The sequence below is a fragment of the Melanerpes formicivorus genome, unplaced genomic scaffold (genome assembly GCF_026170545.1).
Source record: "Melanerpes formicivorus ecotype bairdi unplaced genomic scaffold, bMelFor1.0.p_v2 SCAF_13, whole genome shotgun sequence".
In the NCBI taxonomy this organism is placed as follows: domain Eukaryota; kingdom Metazoa; phylum Chordata; class Aves; order Piciformes; family Picidae; genus Melanerpes; species Melanerpes formicivorus.
The window spans coordinates 17,961,251-17,979,383 of record NW_027142365.1 but is presented as its reverse complement, the minus strand read 5'-3'; positions in this window follow the sequence as shown (position 1 = coordinate 17,979,383).

Sequence of the window (18,133 nt, the reverse complement as noted above, 5' to 3'; positions counted from 1 at the left end):
TATGTTCAAGGAAGCTGTTAGATTATGTAGGAATAAAATTAGGGAGGCTAAGGCCCAGCTGGAACTGAAGCTGGCCACCTCAGTCAAAGATAATAAAAAGCATTTTTATAAATATATTAACAATAAGAAGAAGGGCAGGAAGAACCTGAACTCCCTAGTGGACCTGGAGGGGAACACAGTTACTGAGGATGAGGATAAAGCTGAGGTCCTGAACACCTTCTTTACCTCAATGTTTAACAGCAAGGCAGGAGTTCAGGACGAGTGGTCTCCGGAGCTGGGCGTTGGGGTCGGGGAGCAGAGTAATACCCTGGAAATCCATGAGGAGTTAGTTCGGGACCTGCTGAGCCACTTGGATATCCACAAGTCCATGGGACCAGATGGGATCCATCCTAGGGTGCTGAGAGAGCTGGCGGATGTGCTAGCTAGGCCACTCTCCATCATTTTCCTCCAGTCCTGGCTCACTGGTGAGGTCCCAGATGACTGGAAACTGGCCAACGTGGTCCCCATCCACAAGAAGGGTCGGATGGAGGAACCTGGAAACTACAGGCCAGTCAGCCTGACCTCAGTGCCAGGGAAAGTGATGGAGCAGATTATCCTGGCAGCAATAACTGCGCACCTGAAGGATGGCCAAGGGCTCAGGTCCAGCCAACATGGATTCAGGAAGGGCAGATCCTGCCTCTCCAACCTGATCTCTTTCTATGATCAGGTGACCCGCCTGGTGGATGTGGGGAGGCCTGTGGATGTGGTCTACCTAGACTTCAGCAAGGCCTTTGACACCGTCCCCCACAGCAAACTGCTGACTAAGCTGTCAGCCTGTGGATTGGACCACTACACTCTGTGCTGGGTTAGGAACTGGCTGGAGGGCCGGGCCCAGAGAGTGGTCGTGAACGGTGCCGCATCCAGCTGGAGGCCAGTCACCAGTGGTGTCCCCCAGGGATCAGTGCTGGGCCCTGTCCTCTTCAACATATTCGTTGATGATCTGGATGAAGGGGTAGAGTCAGTCATCAGCAAGTTTGCAGATGACACAAAGTTAGGGGCAGATGTTAGTCAATTAGAGGGTAGAAAGGCTCTGCAGAGGGACCTCGACCGACTGGAAAGATGGGCAGAGTCCAATGGGATGGCTTTCAACAAGTCCAAGTGCCGAGTGCTGCACTTTGGCTACGGCAATCCCATGCAGAGCTATAGGCTGGGGTCGGAGTGGCTGAGAGCTCCCAGACAGAGAGGGACCTGGGTGTGCTGATCGACAGCCACCTGAATATGAGCCAGCAGTGTGCTCAGGTGGCCAGGAGGGCCAATAGCATTCTGGCCTGCATTAGGAATAGTGTGGCCAGCAGGAGCAGGGAGGTCATAGTGCCCCTGTACTCTGCTCTGGTTAGGCCGCACCTTGAGTACTGTGTCCAGTTCTGGGCTCCTCAGTTTAAGAAGGACATTGAGACACTTGAGCGTGTCCAGAGAAGGGCAACAAGGCTGGTGAGAGGCCTTGAACACAAGCCCTATGAGGAGAGGCTGAGGGAGCTGGGATTGTTTAGCCTGGAGAAGAGGAGGCTCAGGGGTGACCTTATTGCCCTCTACAACTACCTGAAGGGTGGTTGTAGCCAGGAGGGAGTTGGCCTCTTCTCCCAGGCAACCAGCACCAGAACAAGGGGACACAGTCTCAAGCTGCGCCAGGGGAGGTTCAGACTCGAGGTGAGGAGGAAGTTCTTCACCGAGCGAGTCATTCGGTATTGGAATGGGTTGCCCAGGGAGGTGGTTGAGTCATCGACCCTGGAGGCGTTCAAGAGGAGATTGGATGTGGCACTTGGTGCCATGGTCTAGTCATGGGGTCTGCGGTGTCAGGTTGGACTCGATGATCCTCGAGGTCCTTTCCAACCTAAGTGATACTGTGATACTGTGATACTGTGATTCCATTCCACCCCATCCCATTCTATTCTATCCCATTCCATTCCATTCCATTCCATTCCATTCTATTCTATTCTATTCTATTCTATTCTATTCTATTCTATTCTATTCTATTCTATTCTATTCTATTCTATTCCATTCCATTCCATTCCATTCCATTCCATTCCATTCTCATGCATGCCACCTTTCTCTAAGACGGTAGTGATGTCTCTGTAAGTGAGCTAGATGTGCTCACGATCATTGCCTGGACCTGAGGGCAGATGACAAGGAACAACCAACACCCATACCTCCAATCTTTCCTAACAAGCTGGCCACATGCAAACTGCCAGCTGGGAAAGGTCCCTGAGCTGCAGCTGGCTAACCAGGTACGAGAATTGTTTGGGTAAACAGGAGGCCAAACAAGACCTAACAATCACAAACTTGAATATAGGAGGTTTCATCTAAACATGAGGAGGAACTTCTTTACTCTGAGGGTGGCAGAGCACTAGAGGAGGCTGCCCTGAGAGGTAGTGGAGTCTCCTGCTCTGGAATCATTCAACACCCACCTGGTCATGTTCCTCTTCAGCCTGATCTAGGTGCACCTGCTCTGGCAGGGGTGTTGGACCAGATGAATCTCAGAGCTCACTTCCAACCCCTACCATTCTGTGATTCTGTGTGTGAAAGCCACCCAGTTGCCCATTTAGAGGATTTCAGACACTGGTTTCCCAACACCTGGCAGCATTTTCTTGGGCAAAATTTGGGCAGAATCACAGAATTAATCAGGTTGGAAAAGAGCTTTGAGATTATCAAGGCCAACCTATCACCCAGCACCATCTAATCAACTAACCCATGACACTGAGTGCCTCATCCAGGCTCTTTTTAGACAATTCCAGGGGCAGTGACTCCACCACCTCCCTGGGCAGCAGATCCCTATGGCCAATCTCTCCTTCTGGGAAGAATTTCTTCCTAACAGAAGAAACCTCCTCTGGCACAGCTTGACACTGAGTCTCCTAAGGACCATGCAGTTTCAATCCTTCTTGACAGCAGCGTCATTTTCACAGATCACCCTGACCCTATGCCCCTTAGCCTATGGGCTGGCACCCCAGACCTGTCAGCAGGGAGAAGATCTGTGGGTCAGAGCCCACCTAGAAGCAGGAGGGAACAGACCTGGGTTTTCCAGTCTCCAGAGTACCTTTAGTTCCAAGGATGTAAAGCAAAGACAACAAGCCCTCATCAGGCCTATTTTTAACAGGATGCTATGGACTGTGCTGTGCAGGGCACTAGACCTGATGACCCCAGAGGTCCCTTCCAACATAGATGACCCTGAGAGAAGTGATAGGACTGGGGGGGGGAATGAATCCAAGCTGGAGGAGGGGAGATTTAGATTAGACATTAGGAAGAAGTTGTTCCCCATGAGGGTGGTGAGACCCTGGCACAGGTTGCCCAGGGAGGTGGTGGAAGCCTCATCCCTGGAGGTTTTGAAGGCCAGGCTGGATGTGGCTGTGAGCAACCTGCTGTAGTGTGAGGTGTCCCTGGCCATGGCAGGGGGGTTGGAACTGGCTGAGCCTTGAGGTCCCTTCCAACCCTGACAATTCTGTGATTCTGTGATCAAACTGCAGAGGAACACCCACCTGGCTCTGAGCAGCCATGGCAGGGGGGTTGGAATTGGCTGAGCCTTGAGGTCCCTTCCAACCCTGACAATTCTGTGACTCCATAATCCTGACCTAGATCTAAAGCTAGCCCTGCTTTGAGAGATGAGTGGATTTCATGACCTCAGGAGGATTCTTCCAACCCAAATCTTTCTGTTCCTATGTGGTATTTTCTGTACAAGCCCTGGAAACAAAGGGTCAAAAGGACTTGAATACATTTGGACTACATAAATGCCTGGCAGAAGTTCTCCTCCTCAGCATCATCCAGGTTCTACATTTTTCTACCTGAGCTTCTTTACACTAATCCAAAGTTTCCTATCATTTAAATCTTATCACTGAATTCAGATCCAGAAGAATGTGAATTAGATTCTCCTTAGGAGACCGTTTACCACCCAGTAGTTATTGCCCTGTATTAAAAGCAGCACTGCTGTTTCCAAAGTAGGATTCATTAGTGACAGGCAATATTAGAACAGAGATTAGGAATGAGATGCACAGTCACACTGCCTCTCAGTTCAAGCTCTGATTTAATACACTTGTTCAGTAGCCTTTCTTTTTCTGTTAGGATCTTCAGCTTCAGCAACTCCATTAGCTTTCCTGGGAAATCTCTACATTTCAGTTGAGGGTTTGATGGTCCAGGCACCTCGATTAACCAAGCAGCTTGGAGCAACTTCACATTAAACTGGACACCAGCTTGATGTTCCAGAGTATGAACAAGAAATCTGTAGACTGCTCAATGTGGTAAAGCTGTGGCTCAGTCAGAGGGAGTTGGATAGGTTGGATCCATGGCCAACATCAACACCAGGAGCTTCAACAAGGCCAAGTGCCAGGTCCTGCACTTGGGTCACAGTAACCCCAAGCAAGGCTGCAGGCTTGGGGCAGTGTGGCTGAAAGCTGCTGGCAGAAAGGGACCTGGGGGTGCTGATGGACAAGCAGCTGAAGAGGAGCCAGCAGTGTGCCCAGGTGGCCAAGAACACCAAAGGCCTCCTGGCTGGGATCAGCAATGCTGTGTCCAGCAGGAGCAGAGAGGGGATTGTCCCCTGGGACTCAGCTCTGGGGAGGCCACAGTTGGAGTGTTGTGTCCAGGGTTGGGCAGCTCAATGCCAGAGAGATGTGGAGGTGCTGGAGCCAGGGCAGAGGAGGGCAAGGAAGCTGGGAAGGGCCTGGAGAAGAAATCTGATGAAGAGCAACTGAAGGAGCTGAGGATGGTTAGAGTGAAACAGAGGAGGCTGAGGGCAGACCTCCTGGCTGTCTACAGCTCCCTGAGAGGAGGTTGTGGAGAGGTTGGTGCTGGTCTCTTCTCCCAGGTAATTAGTGACAGAACAAGAGGGAATGGCCTCAAGCTGTGACTGGGTAGGCTTAGACTGGACAGTAGGAAACACTTGTACCCAGCAAGAGTGGTCAGGGATTGGAATGTGTTGCCCAGGGAGATGGTAGAGTCACCAGCCCTGGCTGTGTTTCAAGGTGGTTTGGATGTGGTGCTTGGGGCTCTGGTTTAGGGGTGACCCTTGCAGAGCAGGGTTCCGGGTTGGACTTGGTGGTCCTGAGGCTCTCTTCCACCCTGAATGTTTGTGTGATTCTCACATCAGCTCAGCCTTCTTCAGCTAGATCAATCCATTACTGTGTCGTGTCATTTTTCACTGAACTTGTTTGTTTGTTTGGTTGCAGTTTGCTGACATTTGTTATTCATTCTCTTTCTTTTTCTCTTTTTTCTTTTCTGCTGAAATGTTTTCTCGTTCCAGATTGTTGAGCTTTGTGAATTATTTCTTCCTGCTTCTTATGCCATATGCACTTCATTTGTCTTACTTACCCAGCACATCCTTCTTTCATCTGCTGAGAAAGCATTTATATACCACAAATGGGAAAGTGTACACAGTAAACAGCCTTTCTAAGCAGCTCAACAGAACTTTGGTCACTCTCTTCAGAAAGCAAAAGCTTTGAGGCTTACCTCTGCTAGAATCAGCTCTTACTTCTTGACTAAAGACAGCTCAATGCTTTTACACACCAGACACCTCACAACAGCAGAGGAATTGTTCCATGGGATAGAATAGAATGGAACAGAGTAGAGTAGAGTAGAGTAGTATCAGTCAGGGTTGGAAGGGACCACAAGGATCATCTAGTTCCAACCCCCCTGCCATGGGCAGGGACACCCCACACTACATCAGCCTGGCCACAGCCTCAGCCAGCCTGGGCTTAAACACCTCCAGGGACAGGGCCTCAACCACCTCCCTGGACAACCCATTCCAGGGCTTCACCACTCTCATGGGGAAGAACTTCCTCCTCACCTCCAGCCTGAATCTCCCCACCTCCAGCTTCATTCCATTCCCCCTAGTCCTATCACTCCCTGAGATCCTGAGCAGTCCCTCCCCAGCCTTCTTGTAGCCCCCTTCAGATACTGGAAGGCCACAATGAGGTCACCTGGGAGCCTTCTCTTCTCCAGACTGAACAGCCCCAACTCCTTCAGTCTGTCCTCACAGGAGAGGTGCTCCAGCCCTCTGCTCATCCTCGTGGCCCTTCTCTGGACACCTTCCAGCACCTCCAGATCCCTCTTGTCATAGGGGCTCCAGAACTGGAGGCAGTACTCCAGGTGGGGTCTCCCCAGAGCTGAGCAGAGGGGGAGAATCACCTCCCTTGCCCTGCTGGCCACACTTCTCCTGCTGCAGCCCAGGATCTGATTGGCTTTCTGGGCTGCAAGTGCACACTGAGAGCTCCTGTTGAGCTTCTCTTCCCCCAGCACCCCCAAGTCTCTCTCCTCAGGGCTGCTTTCCAGCCAGTCCCTGCCCAGCCTGGATTTGTGCCTGGGATTGCCTCCACCCAGCTGCAGGACCCTGCACTTGCTCTTACTGAACTTCATGAGGTAGAGTAGAGAGGAGTGGAGTGGAGTGGAGTGGAGTGGAGTGGAGTGGAGTGGAGTGGAATGGAATGGAATGGAATGGAATGGAATGGAATGGAATGGAATAGAATAGAATAGAATAGAATAGAATAGAATAGAATAGAATAGAATAGAATAGAATAGAATAGAATAGAATAGAATAGAATTTAACCAGGTTGGAAATGACCTTTGAGATCATCAAGTCCAACCTATCACCCAACACCATCTAATCAACTAAACCATGGCACCAAGTGCCTCATGCAGGCTCTTTTTAAACACCTCCAGTGATGGTGACTCCACCACCTCCCTGGGCAGCATATCCCAAGGGCCTACCTCTCTTTCTATGAAGAACTTCTTTGTAACCTCCAGTCTAAACCTCCCCTGGCCCAGCTTGAGACTGTGTCCTCTTGTTCTGGTGCTGCTTGCCAGGGAAAAGAGACCAACCCCCACCTGGCTATGCTTCAGTGTTTTCAGAAATAGGGGCACATTTAGGTAATTTTCTACATATTTCACCCAGAAATGTGGCAGAGGAATTAGAAGAATGTTTTGTTGGCTGGCTGGTTTTTTATAGGAAGGGGGGACATGTAAAGAATTTCACTCTCAGACCCATGCAAAGTGAAGTCAGGTTTTGCCATACCTGCCTTGTTCAACATCTTCATCAATGCCATTGATGAGGGGACAGACAGACAGAGTCTGCTCACAAGTTTGCTGAGGATACCAAGCTGGGAGGCTTGGCTGTGATGCCTGAAGGCTGTGAGGCCATTCAGAGACTTGGACAGACTGAGAGCTGGGCAGAGAGGAACTTAATGAGGGCTCAACAAGGATAAGTGCAGAGTCCTGCACCTGGGAAGGAAGAATAACCTGCAGCAGTACAGGTTGGGAGGGGATCTGCTGGAGACCAGCCCTGGGGAGAGGGACCTGGGAGTGCTGGTGGGCAGCAAGTTCTGCATGGGACAGCAATGTGCCCTGGGGGCCAACAAGGCCAATGGGGTCCTGGGCTGCATTCAGAGGAGTGTGTCCAGCAGATCCAGGGAGGTTCTCCTTCCCCTCTAATCTGTCCTGGTGAGACCTCACCTGGAATATTGCATCCAGTTCTGGGCTCCCCAGTTCAGGAGGGACAGGGACCTGCTGGAGAGAGTCCAAGGGAGGGCTGCAAGGATGCTGCAGGGACTTCTTCACTGTGAGGGTCACAGAGCACTGGAGCAGGCTGCCCAGCGAGGTTGTGGAGTCTCCTTCTCTGAGACTTTCAAGCCCCATCTGGATGTGTTCCTGTGCGACCTGCACTGGATTCTCTGGTCCTGCTCTGGCAGGGAGGTTGGACTCAGTGATCATCGGAGGTCCCTTCCAACCCCTAACATCCTGTGAGCCTGTGATCCTAACCAAAGCTTCGTTGCTCATCTTTGATATTCTGCTCAGCAGAGGGATTTTCTGCTGCACTGACCCAGAGACTGTGCATGGCCATTAATCTGTGTGGACCTCATCACACCCACTCGGAGAGCAGACCGCGATGAAACACTCATTGGCTCATTAGACTGAGGCAGTCAGGAGTGTCTGCTGAGCTTACTGAAGCTAATGTGAACATCTCCAGCAACGGCCTGGTGAAGGGAGTATCCTACACAAAAATGCCCTGTCCTGTTTGCCCCTCTGGGAGTACTGGTCGATGGCAGGCTGAACATGAGCCTGCAGTGTGCCCAGGTGGCCAGGAGGGCCAATGGCATCCTGGCCTGCATCAGGAACAGTGTGGCCAGCAGGAGCAGGGAGGTCATTCTGCCCCTGTACACTGCACTGGTTAGGCCACACCTTGAGTCCTGTGTCCAGTTCTGGGCTCCTCAGTTTAGGAAGGAGGTTGACTTGCTGGAAGGTGTCCAGAGAAGGGCAACAAAGTTGGTGAGGGGTTTGGAGCACAGCCCTGTGAGGAGAGGCTCAGGGAGCTGGGGTTGCTTAGCCTGGAGAAGAGGAGGCTCAGGGGTGACCTTATTGCTCTCTACAACTACCTGAAAGGTGGTTGTAGCCAGGAAGGGGTTGGTCTCTTCTCCCAGGCAACCAGCAGCAGAACAAGAGGACACAGTCTCAAGCTGCACCACGGGAGGTTTAGGCTGGATGTTAGGAAGAAGTTCTTCCCAGAGAGAGTTGTTAGCCATTGGAATGTGCTGCCCAGGGAGGTGGTGGAGTCACCATCACTGGAGGTGTTCAGGAGGAGACTTGATAGGGTGCTTGATGCCATGGTTTAGTTGTTTAGGTGGGTTGGATTGGTTGATAGGTTGGACACGATGATCTTGAGGTCTCTTCCAACCTGGTTTATTCTATTCTATATCATAGAATCACAGAATCAGCCAGGTTGGAAAAGACCTCAGAGTTCATCAGCTCCAACCTATCACCCAATACCTAACACCTCCTGACAACTAAACCATGGCTCCAAGTGCCACATCCAAGCCTTTTGTGAACACCTCCAGGGATGGTGACTCCACCACCTCCCTGGGCAGCACATTCCAATGACGAATGACTCTCTCGGTGAAGAACTTTCTCCTCACCTCCAGCCTAAACCTCCCCTGGCACAGCTTGAAACTGTGTCCTCTTGTTCTGGTGCTGGGTGCCAGACCAACCCCCACCTGGCTACAACCTCCCTTCAGGAAGCTGTCTCAGCCTGCAGACTAGTGCTGGGGGTTTTTTTAAGGCATGGTTCTTTGGAAACTGCTTCCAAGTGTTTGTTTTGCAGCCCCTGTGAGAATGTTATTGACTCTAAGGTTAACAGCCCCTGGGTATAAACAACCACAGCTTTATGTTTTGCTTCCCAAATGTTTAGATGCCCATTTTACACACACAGCTACAGTTCTGAAGAACTCTCTATGAGGAAATATCTTTTCCACAGCAGTGTTTTTAAATAGCCTGTAGACCACTCTGGACAATCAACCCTAGTACTTTAGCTTTATATTCAGCCTTACAAGCACTTCTACTACCTAGGTGGATTAAAGAAGGAAGTCTGAGTTTGTGTAATACAACACAGAAGCGATGGAAAGGGTCCAGAGGAGGGCCATGAAAATGATCAGGGGGTTGGAGCAGCTCTGTGATGAGCAAAGGCTGAGGGAGAAGCCTGGAGAAGAGAAGGCTCCAGGGCAACCTAATAGCAGCCTGCCAGTACCTGAAAGGGGGCTAAAGAAGGATGGAGAAAGACTGTTTGCAAAGGCCTGCAGGGACAGGACCAGGGGCAATGGCTTCAAAGTAGAGCAGAGCAGTTTGAGACTGGATGTTAGGAGCAAGCTCTACACCATGAGGGTGGTGGAACCCTGGAACAGGTTGCTTAGGAATGTGGTTGAGGCTCCATCCCTGGAATTATTCAAGGTGAGGCTTGACGAGGCCCTGAGCAACCTGATCTAGTTGGGGATGTCCCTGCTGACTGTAAGGAGGTCTGACTGGATGACCTTAGTAGGTCCCTTCCAGCCTGGACCATTTTATGATTCTAAGAACACAGCAGGATGGAAATGCAGCATGGAAGGCAAACACATGAGACACAGAGTAGGACTCCTGCCCCCAAATGTCAATGCCTTCAAGGTCAATGTCTGTAGGTCAGACTCCTTTTCATGCCAGTGAGGAACCACATTAAGATTGAAATGTGTTGCACCCAAAGATCTAAGACCCTAAGAAACCTAAAACAGATCAGTTGAGACACAGCCAAGAAATGCTCATGACTCTCCATTGACCACTAGCACAAGAGCACAGTGCTGGAATGCTGGAACAAATTGCCCAGAGACGTGGTGGAGGCCCCATCCCTGGAGATTTGAAGGTCAAACTTAATGGGGCCCTGAGCACTGGTTCACTGCTCACTGCAGGGAGGTTGGACAAGATGACCTTAGAAGGTCCCTCCCAGTGCAGTGCATTCTATGATTCTATGATATCTACCATAGACATCCAAACTCAGGCAAAAGCAATTGCATTCTGACCAGCCAAACACTGCAGTCACAGAATCACAGAATGGGTTGGAAGGGACCTCTAAATATCATCTAGACCAACCCCCCTGCTCAAGCAGGATCACCCACAGTACATCACACAGGAACATGTCCACGTGGGCTTTGGATGCCTCCAGAGAAGGAGATTCCACAGCCTCTCTGGGCAGCCTGCTCCAGTGCTCTGCCACCCTCACAGTGAAGGATTTGTGTCTTATGCTTGCATGTTCCACTTTGTGTCCATTGCCCCTTGTCCTGCTACTGCACACTCCTGAGAAGAGTGACTCCATTACCCTGGCACTCATTCTTTAGAGCAGTAGATCAGCATAGAGCAGTAGATCAGCATAGATCAATAGATCAGCATTGATGCAATCCCACCAATTCAAGTTTAGCTCTGCAGCTTCCTCAGCAGTGCTTTAGCATAACCTGATACCCACAATCCTTTTTTGATTGGCAAAATTCTGTCAGAGAGGATCATAGAATTGTCAGGGTTGGAAGGGACCTCAAGGCTCAGCCAGTTCCAACCCCCTGCCATGGCCAGGGACACCTCACACTACAGCGGGTTCCTCACAAACACATTCAGCCTGGCTGCAAACACCTCCAGGCAGGAGGCTTCCACCACCTCTTTGAGCAGCCTGTTCCAGTGTTTCACCACCCTCATGGGGAAGAACTTCTTCCTAACAATCAATCTGAATCCATCCATTTCTATTTTTGCTCCATTCCCCCTAGCTCCACCAGCACTTGACAGCCTAAAAAGTGACTAAATTAATCGCTGATGGGAACATTTCTAGTATCTCATATCCATAAATGATTTTATAGTGTTAGAAGCAGGGGAGGAAGTAAAAGAAGTTTTATTGTTTGGGGTTTTTTTTCCCTTTCTTTCCCCTGCAAGGGAAGGTGGATGATAAATCACCAACTGCAGGTGCCTTTAAAATTCTGGTGGCACAAAATAAAGATACAAACCACTTCCACCTCCAAATTTATTCCAGACAGCAGAGAAACGAAGCTTGTTGTGATTTGGGTAATGTACAGCCAATGTCATCTCAATCTGCAGTCTGACAGATGATTTGGGGGTTGGTTCAGTTTTACAGGGTAAGAAGAATAGCTGCTCTATTTCCACTTCTCTGTGCTTCAGTCACTACCAACTACTCTAACCAGCCAAGACACTCCTGGTGCACTACACCCTGCAAAACCTGCATGTGGTACAGATAAGTTACTCAAAATACTGCATAGATTTATTACTTCACGTATGACTAAGACTCTCTCATGAAATGCTACTCCTGCAACTATATTTAATAGCATTGAGAAGAGAAGAGAAGAGAAGAGAAGAGAAGAGAAGAGAAGAGAAGAGAAGAGAAGAGAAGAGAAGAGAAGAGAAGAGAAGAGAAGAGAAGAGAAGAGAAGAGAAGAGAAGAGAAGAGAAGAGAAGAGAAGAGAAGAGAAGAGAAGAGAAGAGAAGAGAAGAGAAGAGAAGAGAAGAGAAGAGAAGAGAGAAGAGAAATCGCCCAACACCATCTGATCAACTAACCCATGGCACCAAGCACCCTATCAAGTCTCCTCCTGAACACCTCCAGTGATGGTGACTCCACCACCTCCCTGGGCAGCACAATCCAATAGCCAATCACTCTCTCTAGGTAGAATTTCTTCCTAACATCCAGCCTAAGCTTCCCCTGGCACAGCTTGAGACTGTGTCCTCTTGTTCTGTTGCTGCTTGCCTGGGAGAAGAGACCAACCCCCACCTGGCTACAACCTCCCTTCAGGGAGCTGTAGACAGCAAGAAGGTCACCCCTGAGCCTCCTCTTCTACAGACTAAGCAACCCCAGCTCCCTCAGCCTCTCCTCACAGGGCTGTGCTCCAGACCCCTCCCCAGCTTTGTTGCCCTTCTCTGGACACCTTCCAGCAGCTCAACATCTTTCCTAAACTGAGGGGCCCAGAACTGGACACAAGACTCAAGGTGTGGCCTAACCAGTGCTGAGTACAGGGCACAATGACTTCCCTGCTCCTGCTGGCCACACTCTTCCTGATGCAGGCCAGGATGCCATTGGCTTTCTTGGCCAGCTGGGCACACTGCTGGCTCATGTTCAGCCTACTATCAACCAGTACCCCCAGGTCCCTTTCTGCCTGGCTGCTCTCCAGCCACTCTGACCCCAGCCTTAGCACTGCCTGGGGGTGCTATGGCCAATGTGTAGAACATTTCACACAGAAATGTCGTAAAAACCCAGGCAAGTATGTCCTTAGCCTTCCAAACATAAAGTGGTTGATGACCTTAGAGACACGACCCCAGAAGCCTGCCCCAAAGTGCAAAGAAGTTGATAGGAATGCCTCCAAAGTCTGCTTCACTGCAGCCAATAGAGAAGACTTGAAGGGAATTGTCACTCCAATACACTTTGGGCACTAGCAATAACCATAGAATGGTTTGGGTTGGAAGGGATCATCCAGCTCCAACCCCCCACCAGGGGCAGGGACACCTCCCTCTAGCTCAGGTTGCTCAAGGCCTCATCCAACCTGGCCTTGAACACCTCCAGGGAGGGGACAGCCACAACCTCCCTGGGCAACCTCTGCCAGTGTCTCACCACCCTCACTCAAAAGAATTTCTTCCTAATATCCAGTCTCAGTCTCCCCTCATCCAGCCTCAATCCACTCCCTTTCATCTTATCACGCCAAGCTCTTGTCAAAAGGCCACCCCCAGCTTTCTTGTAGTCCCCTTCAGGTACTGGAAGGCTGCTGTAAGGTCTCTCTGGAGCCTTCTTTTCTCCAGGCTGAACAGCCCCAACTCCGTGTGCCTACATCCATAGGGGAGGTGCTAAAACCTTCTAATCATCTTCATGGCATCCTCTGGACCCGCTTTAACAGTTCTATGTCCTTCTTATGCTGTGGGCACTAGAACCAGACCACATCCAGCTGGCAGCCAGGCACTAGTGGTATCCCCCAGGGATCAGTGCTGGGCCACATCCTGTTCAATATCTTTATGATGATCTGGACAAGGGCATTGGGTCCATCATCAGTAAGTTTGCAGATGACACCAAGCTGGGGGCAGGAGTTGATCTGTTAGAAGGTGGGAGAGATCTGCAGAGGGACCTTGCCAGGCTGGACAGATGGGCAGAGTCCAAGGGCAGGAGATTGAACACATCCAAGTGCCAGGTTCAACACATTGGCCACAACAACCCCAGGCAGTGCTACAGGCTGGGGTCAGAGTGGCTGGAGAGCAGCCAGGCAGAAAGGGACCTGGGGGTACTGGTTGATAGTAGGCTGAATATGAGCCTGCAGTGTGCCCAGGCAGCCAAGAAGGCCAATGGCATCCTGGCCTGCATCAGGAAGAGTGTGGCCAGCAGGAGCAGGGAAGTCATTGTGCTCTGTGCTCAGCACTGCTTAGGCCACACCTTGAGTCCTGTGTCCAGTTCTGGGCTCCACAGTTTAAGAAGGACATTGAGAGACTTGAAGGTGTCCAGAGAAGGGCAACAAAGCTGGGGAGGGGTCTGGAGCACAGCCCTGTGAGGAGAGGCTGAGGGAGCTGGGGTTGCTTAGCCTGGAGAAGAGGAGGCTCAGGGGAGACCTCATTGCTCTCTACAACTCCCTGAAGGGAGGTTGTAGCCAGGCAGATGGTCTCTTCTCCCAGGCACCCAGCACAGAATGAAGCTCAGAGAGACTTTTTTTTTCCTTAGCAAGCACAGATCACAAATTGTGTGGAGAAAAACAAAACAAAACCAAACCAATGTGAAAAATTGTTCCTTTGTGACTTGGCTAATAAATCTCTGAAACATCTCCTAGACAACCTGGTGTCTTTTCCTTTTTCCCCAGCAGCAGCTGCACCTCTTTTTGGAACAAAAATGTGAATTTCCAGTGGTGGTTGGGATTTTTGTTTAGGGTTCCCTGGGCATGTTGCCAACATGGTGCTCAATAATCTGAGATTGTTTGATGAATAGCAGCAGTGATGTGCTGCAAGCGCCTCTGCATCCTTCTTTTTGTTAGAGCCTGTGGCAAATGCCACTTCATCTCTTTTGTATTTAGAACCACAGAATTGTCAGGGTTGGAAGGGACCTCAAGGATCAGCCAGTTCCAAACCCCCTGCCATGGCCAGGGACACCTCACACCACAGCAGGTTGCTCACAGCCGCATCCAGCCTGGCTGGGTAGCCTGCCTGGGGCTTTCTGCTTTCTTGTTATCACCTTTGGCCATTTGGGGAATTTAGCTTCTTTTAATGATTAGAGGCAGCTGGGGGAGGGAGGATGGACTGTCAATAGTGTCCCAGTTTGAACTGGGTGCCTTTAAAAAGGAACCACAAAGTTGCAGTCCTCCAGAAGGCACAGAGTGTCCAGGAGGTCATAGAATTGTCAGGGTTGGAAGGACCTCAAGGCTCAGCCAGTTCCAAACCCCCTGCCATGGCCAGGGACACCTCACACTACAGCAGGTTGCTCACAGCCACATCAGGCCTGGCCTTCAAAACCTCCAGGGATGAGGTTTCCACCACCTCCCTGGGCAACCTGTGCCAATCTCTCACCACCCTAATGGGGAAGAACTTCCTCCTAACATCCAATCTGAATCTACTCATTTCTAGTTTTGCTCCATCCCCCCCAGTCCTGTCACTCTCTGACACCCTCAAAAGTCCCTCCCCAGCTTTCTTGGAGCCCCCTTCAGATACTGGAAGGCCACAAGAGGGTCTCCTCAGAGCCTTCTCTTCTCCAGACTGCACAACCCCAACTCTCTCAGTCTGTCTCCATAGCAGAGCAGCTCCAGCCCTCTGCTCATCCTCATGGCCCTTCTCTGGACACCTCCCAGAACATATTGCTTGAGATAGAGAAGCCAGTAGAACCCAATGGGTGATGCAAAACCAGAAACACAGAATTTGGTGTCTCATGATGGGAATCCAGATCACACCATTGGCCATTATTGTCTTTGCACTGTAAGACTCATGAGCCATTTAACTCAGAGCAGTAGAAGCCTGTTGCCATACTGAGTCAGTGATGACAGCTCAGAGGAACCCTTTTGACTATTGTGGTTTAGAGCAGGACAGGTTGCTCTAATGCCCCTGGGGCAAAAGCAAACTGCTTCACTCAGAGGATTGGAGTACTGGGAAGTTGAAATGGAAAATCTCTTCACAAGCTGCAGCACTGCAGTGGTGCAATGCATGGTGGTGAGCAGAGCAAAGCAGATCAAACACAAAGGCATGCATCATCTGGGTTTAACAAAGGAGCTCATTGAGCCAAAAAGCTTCACACAAAACCTCCACTGAAGCAGACCAAAAGCCCACTGCTCCTTTTCTCCCCACCTGGGGTTTAGCATATGCCCCACAGCTCTTTCTCCATCCCCCTAACCCACCCCATTGCTAGGCTGGATTCAGGCTGGCCAGGCCTGAAACTGCCTCCCCTTGGTCCCTGGTGTTAGACCTAAATTGGCCAAGATAGCACAGTCAAAATTAGTCAGACCTTGAAGGTCTGGAACCATCCTCGCCCCACACCAGATAAAGAAGCTCACTGCCTGCAGGGAGGAAGGAGGGGAGAAAGAGAAAGACAATAACTTTGCAGCCAAATGGACAGAGCTGCAGGGTGTATGGGGGGAAATACAGAGATTACACATTTGGGTAGAACTTCTTGTGGCCTTCCAGTATCTGCAGGGGGCTACAAGAAAGCTGGGGAGGGACTTTTGAGGGTGTCAGGGAGTGATAGGACTGGGGGGGATGGAGCAAAACTAGAAGTGGGGAGATGGAGATTGGATGTTAGGAAGAAGTTGTTCCCCATGAGGGTGGTGAGAGCCTGGCACAGGTTGCCCAGGGAGGTGGTGGAAGCCTCCTGCCTGGAGGTGTTTGCAGCCAGGCTGGCTGTGGCTGTGAGCAACCTGCTGCAGTGTGAGGTGTCCCTGGCCATGGCAGGGGGGTTGGAACTGGCTGAGCCTTGGGGTCCCTTCCAGCCCTGACAATTCTATGACCTCCTGGACACTCTGTAGTCCACACTTCTGGAGGACTGCAACTTTGTGGTTCCTTTTTAAAGGCACCCAGTTCAAACTGGGACACTATTGACAGTCTATCCTCCCTCCCCCAGCTGCCTCTAATCACTGAAAGAAGCTAAGTTCCCCAAATGGCCAAAGGTGATAACAAGAAAGCAGAAAGCCCCGGGCAGGCTATTCATTCTCAGGCGAGATTAGAACTGCACAGGACACACTGCTTTACAAATCTGACTGTGTGTCAGGTAATCATCTCCCCACAGGAAAGCATGAGACAGAGAGAGGACTGGTTTACCTTATTGATGATCTGGATGAGGGCATTGAGTCCATCATCAGTAAATTTGCAGATGACACCAAGCTGGGGGCAGGAGTTGCTCTGCTGGAGGGTAGAGAGGCTCTGCAGAGGGACCTCGACAGGCTGGACAGATGGGCAGAGTCCAAGGGCAGGAGATTGAACACATCCAAGTGCCAGGTGCTGCACATTGGCCACAACAAACCCAGGCAGTGCTACAGGCTGGGGTCAGAGTGGCTGAGAGCAGCCAGGCAGAGAGGGACCTGGGGGTGCTGGTCGATGGTAGGTTGAACATGAGCCAGCAGTGTGCCCAGGCGGCCAGGAGGGCCAATGGCATCCTGGCCTGCATCAGGAACACTGTGGCCAGCAGGAGCAGGGAGGTCATTCTGCCCCTGTACACTGCACTGGTTAGGCCACACCTCAAGTCCTGTGTCTAGCTCTGGGCTCCTCAGTTTAGGAAGGAGGTTGACTTGCTGGAGCAAGTCCAGAGAAGGGCAACAAAGTTGGTGAGGGGTTTGGAACACAGCCCTGTGAGGAGAGGCTGAGGGAGCTGGGGTTGCTTAGCCTGGAGAAGAGGAGACTCAGGGGTGACCTTATTGCTGTCTACAACTACCTGAAGGGAGGTTGTAGACAGGCAGAGGTTGGTCTCTTCTCCCAGGCAGCCAGCACCAGAACAAGAGGACACAGTCTCAGGCTGCCCCAGGGGAGGTTCAGGCTGGAGGTCAGGAGGAAGTTCTACACAGAGAGAGTGATTGCCCATTGGAATGGGCTGCCTGGGGAGGTGGTGGAATCACCATCATTGGAGGTGTTCAGGAGGAGACTTGACAGGGTGCGTGGTTGCATGGGTTAGTTGATTAGGTGGTGTTGGATGGTGGGTTGGACTTGATGATCTTGAAGGTCTCTTCCAACCTGGTCTATTCTATTCTATTCTATTCTATTCTATTCTATTCTATTCTATTCTATTCTATTCTATTCTACTCTACTCTACTCTACTCTACTCTACTCTATTCTATTCTATTCATCCTTGGCACATCCTAGGATGTGGAGGACATCTCCCTCCCCTTGCAGCCTCTCAGGATTGAGTGGTCTGTAGGAAGGACCTCAAGGCAACACTTTTGGACAGAGAAAATGAGCACAGCCCTTTTCTTTCTGAAGAAGGGTTGAAGACTTGGACTGGTGCCAGCTTTATCCAGCTAGGGCCATTTGTCTGAAGTGTTCTTTTTATGTTGTTTTTGTATTTTGGATGTTTAGAAGAAAATCATAGTAAGCAAAGTCATTTGCATTCCAACCTGCTTCAGAAACGCTGCCTGCGGAATACAAAACCCCTCAGAAATGCTGACAGCCCAAATCAACTTTCCAAAACCTGATATAATTAATCAAGAGGGGCAAAAACTCCTACACAGCAAAGTAATCCCTTCCTCACCCTGGCTGGAAAGCTGCCTGGCAGAAAAGGACCTGAGAGTGATGGTTTACAGGTGGTCAAACAAGAGAGGGAGAGGGAGAGGGAGAGGGAGAGGGAGAGGGAGAGGGAGAGGGAGAGGGAGAGGGAGAGGGAGAGGGAGAGGGA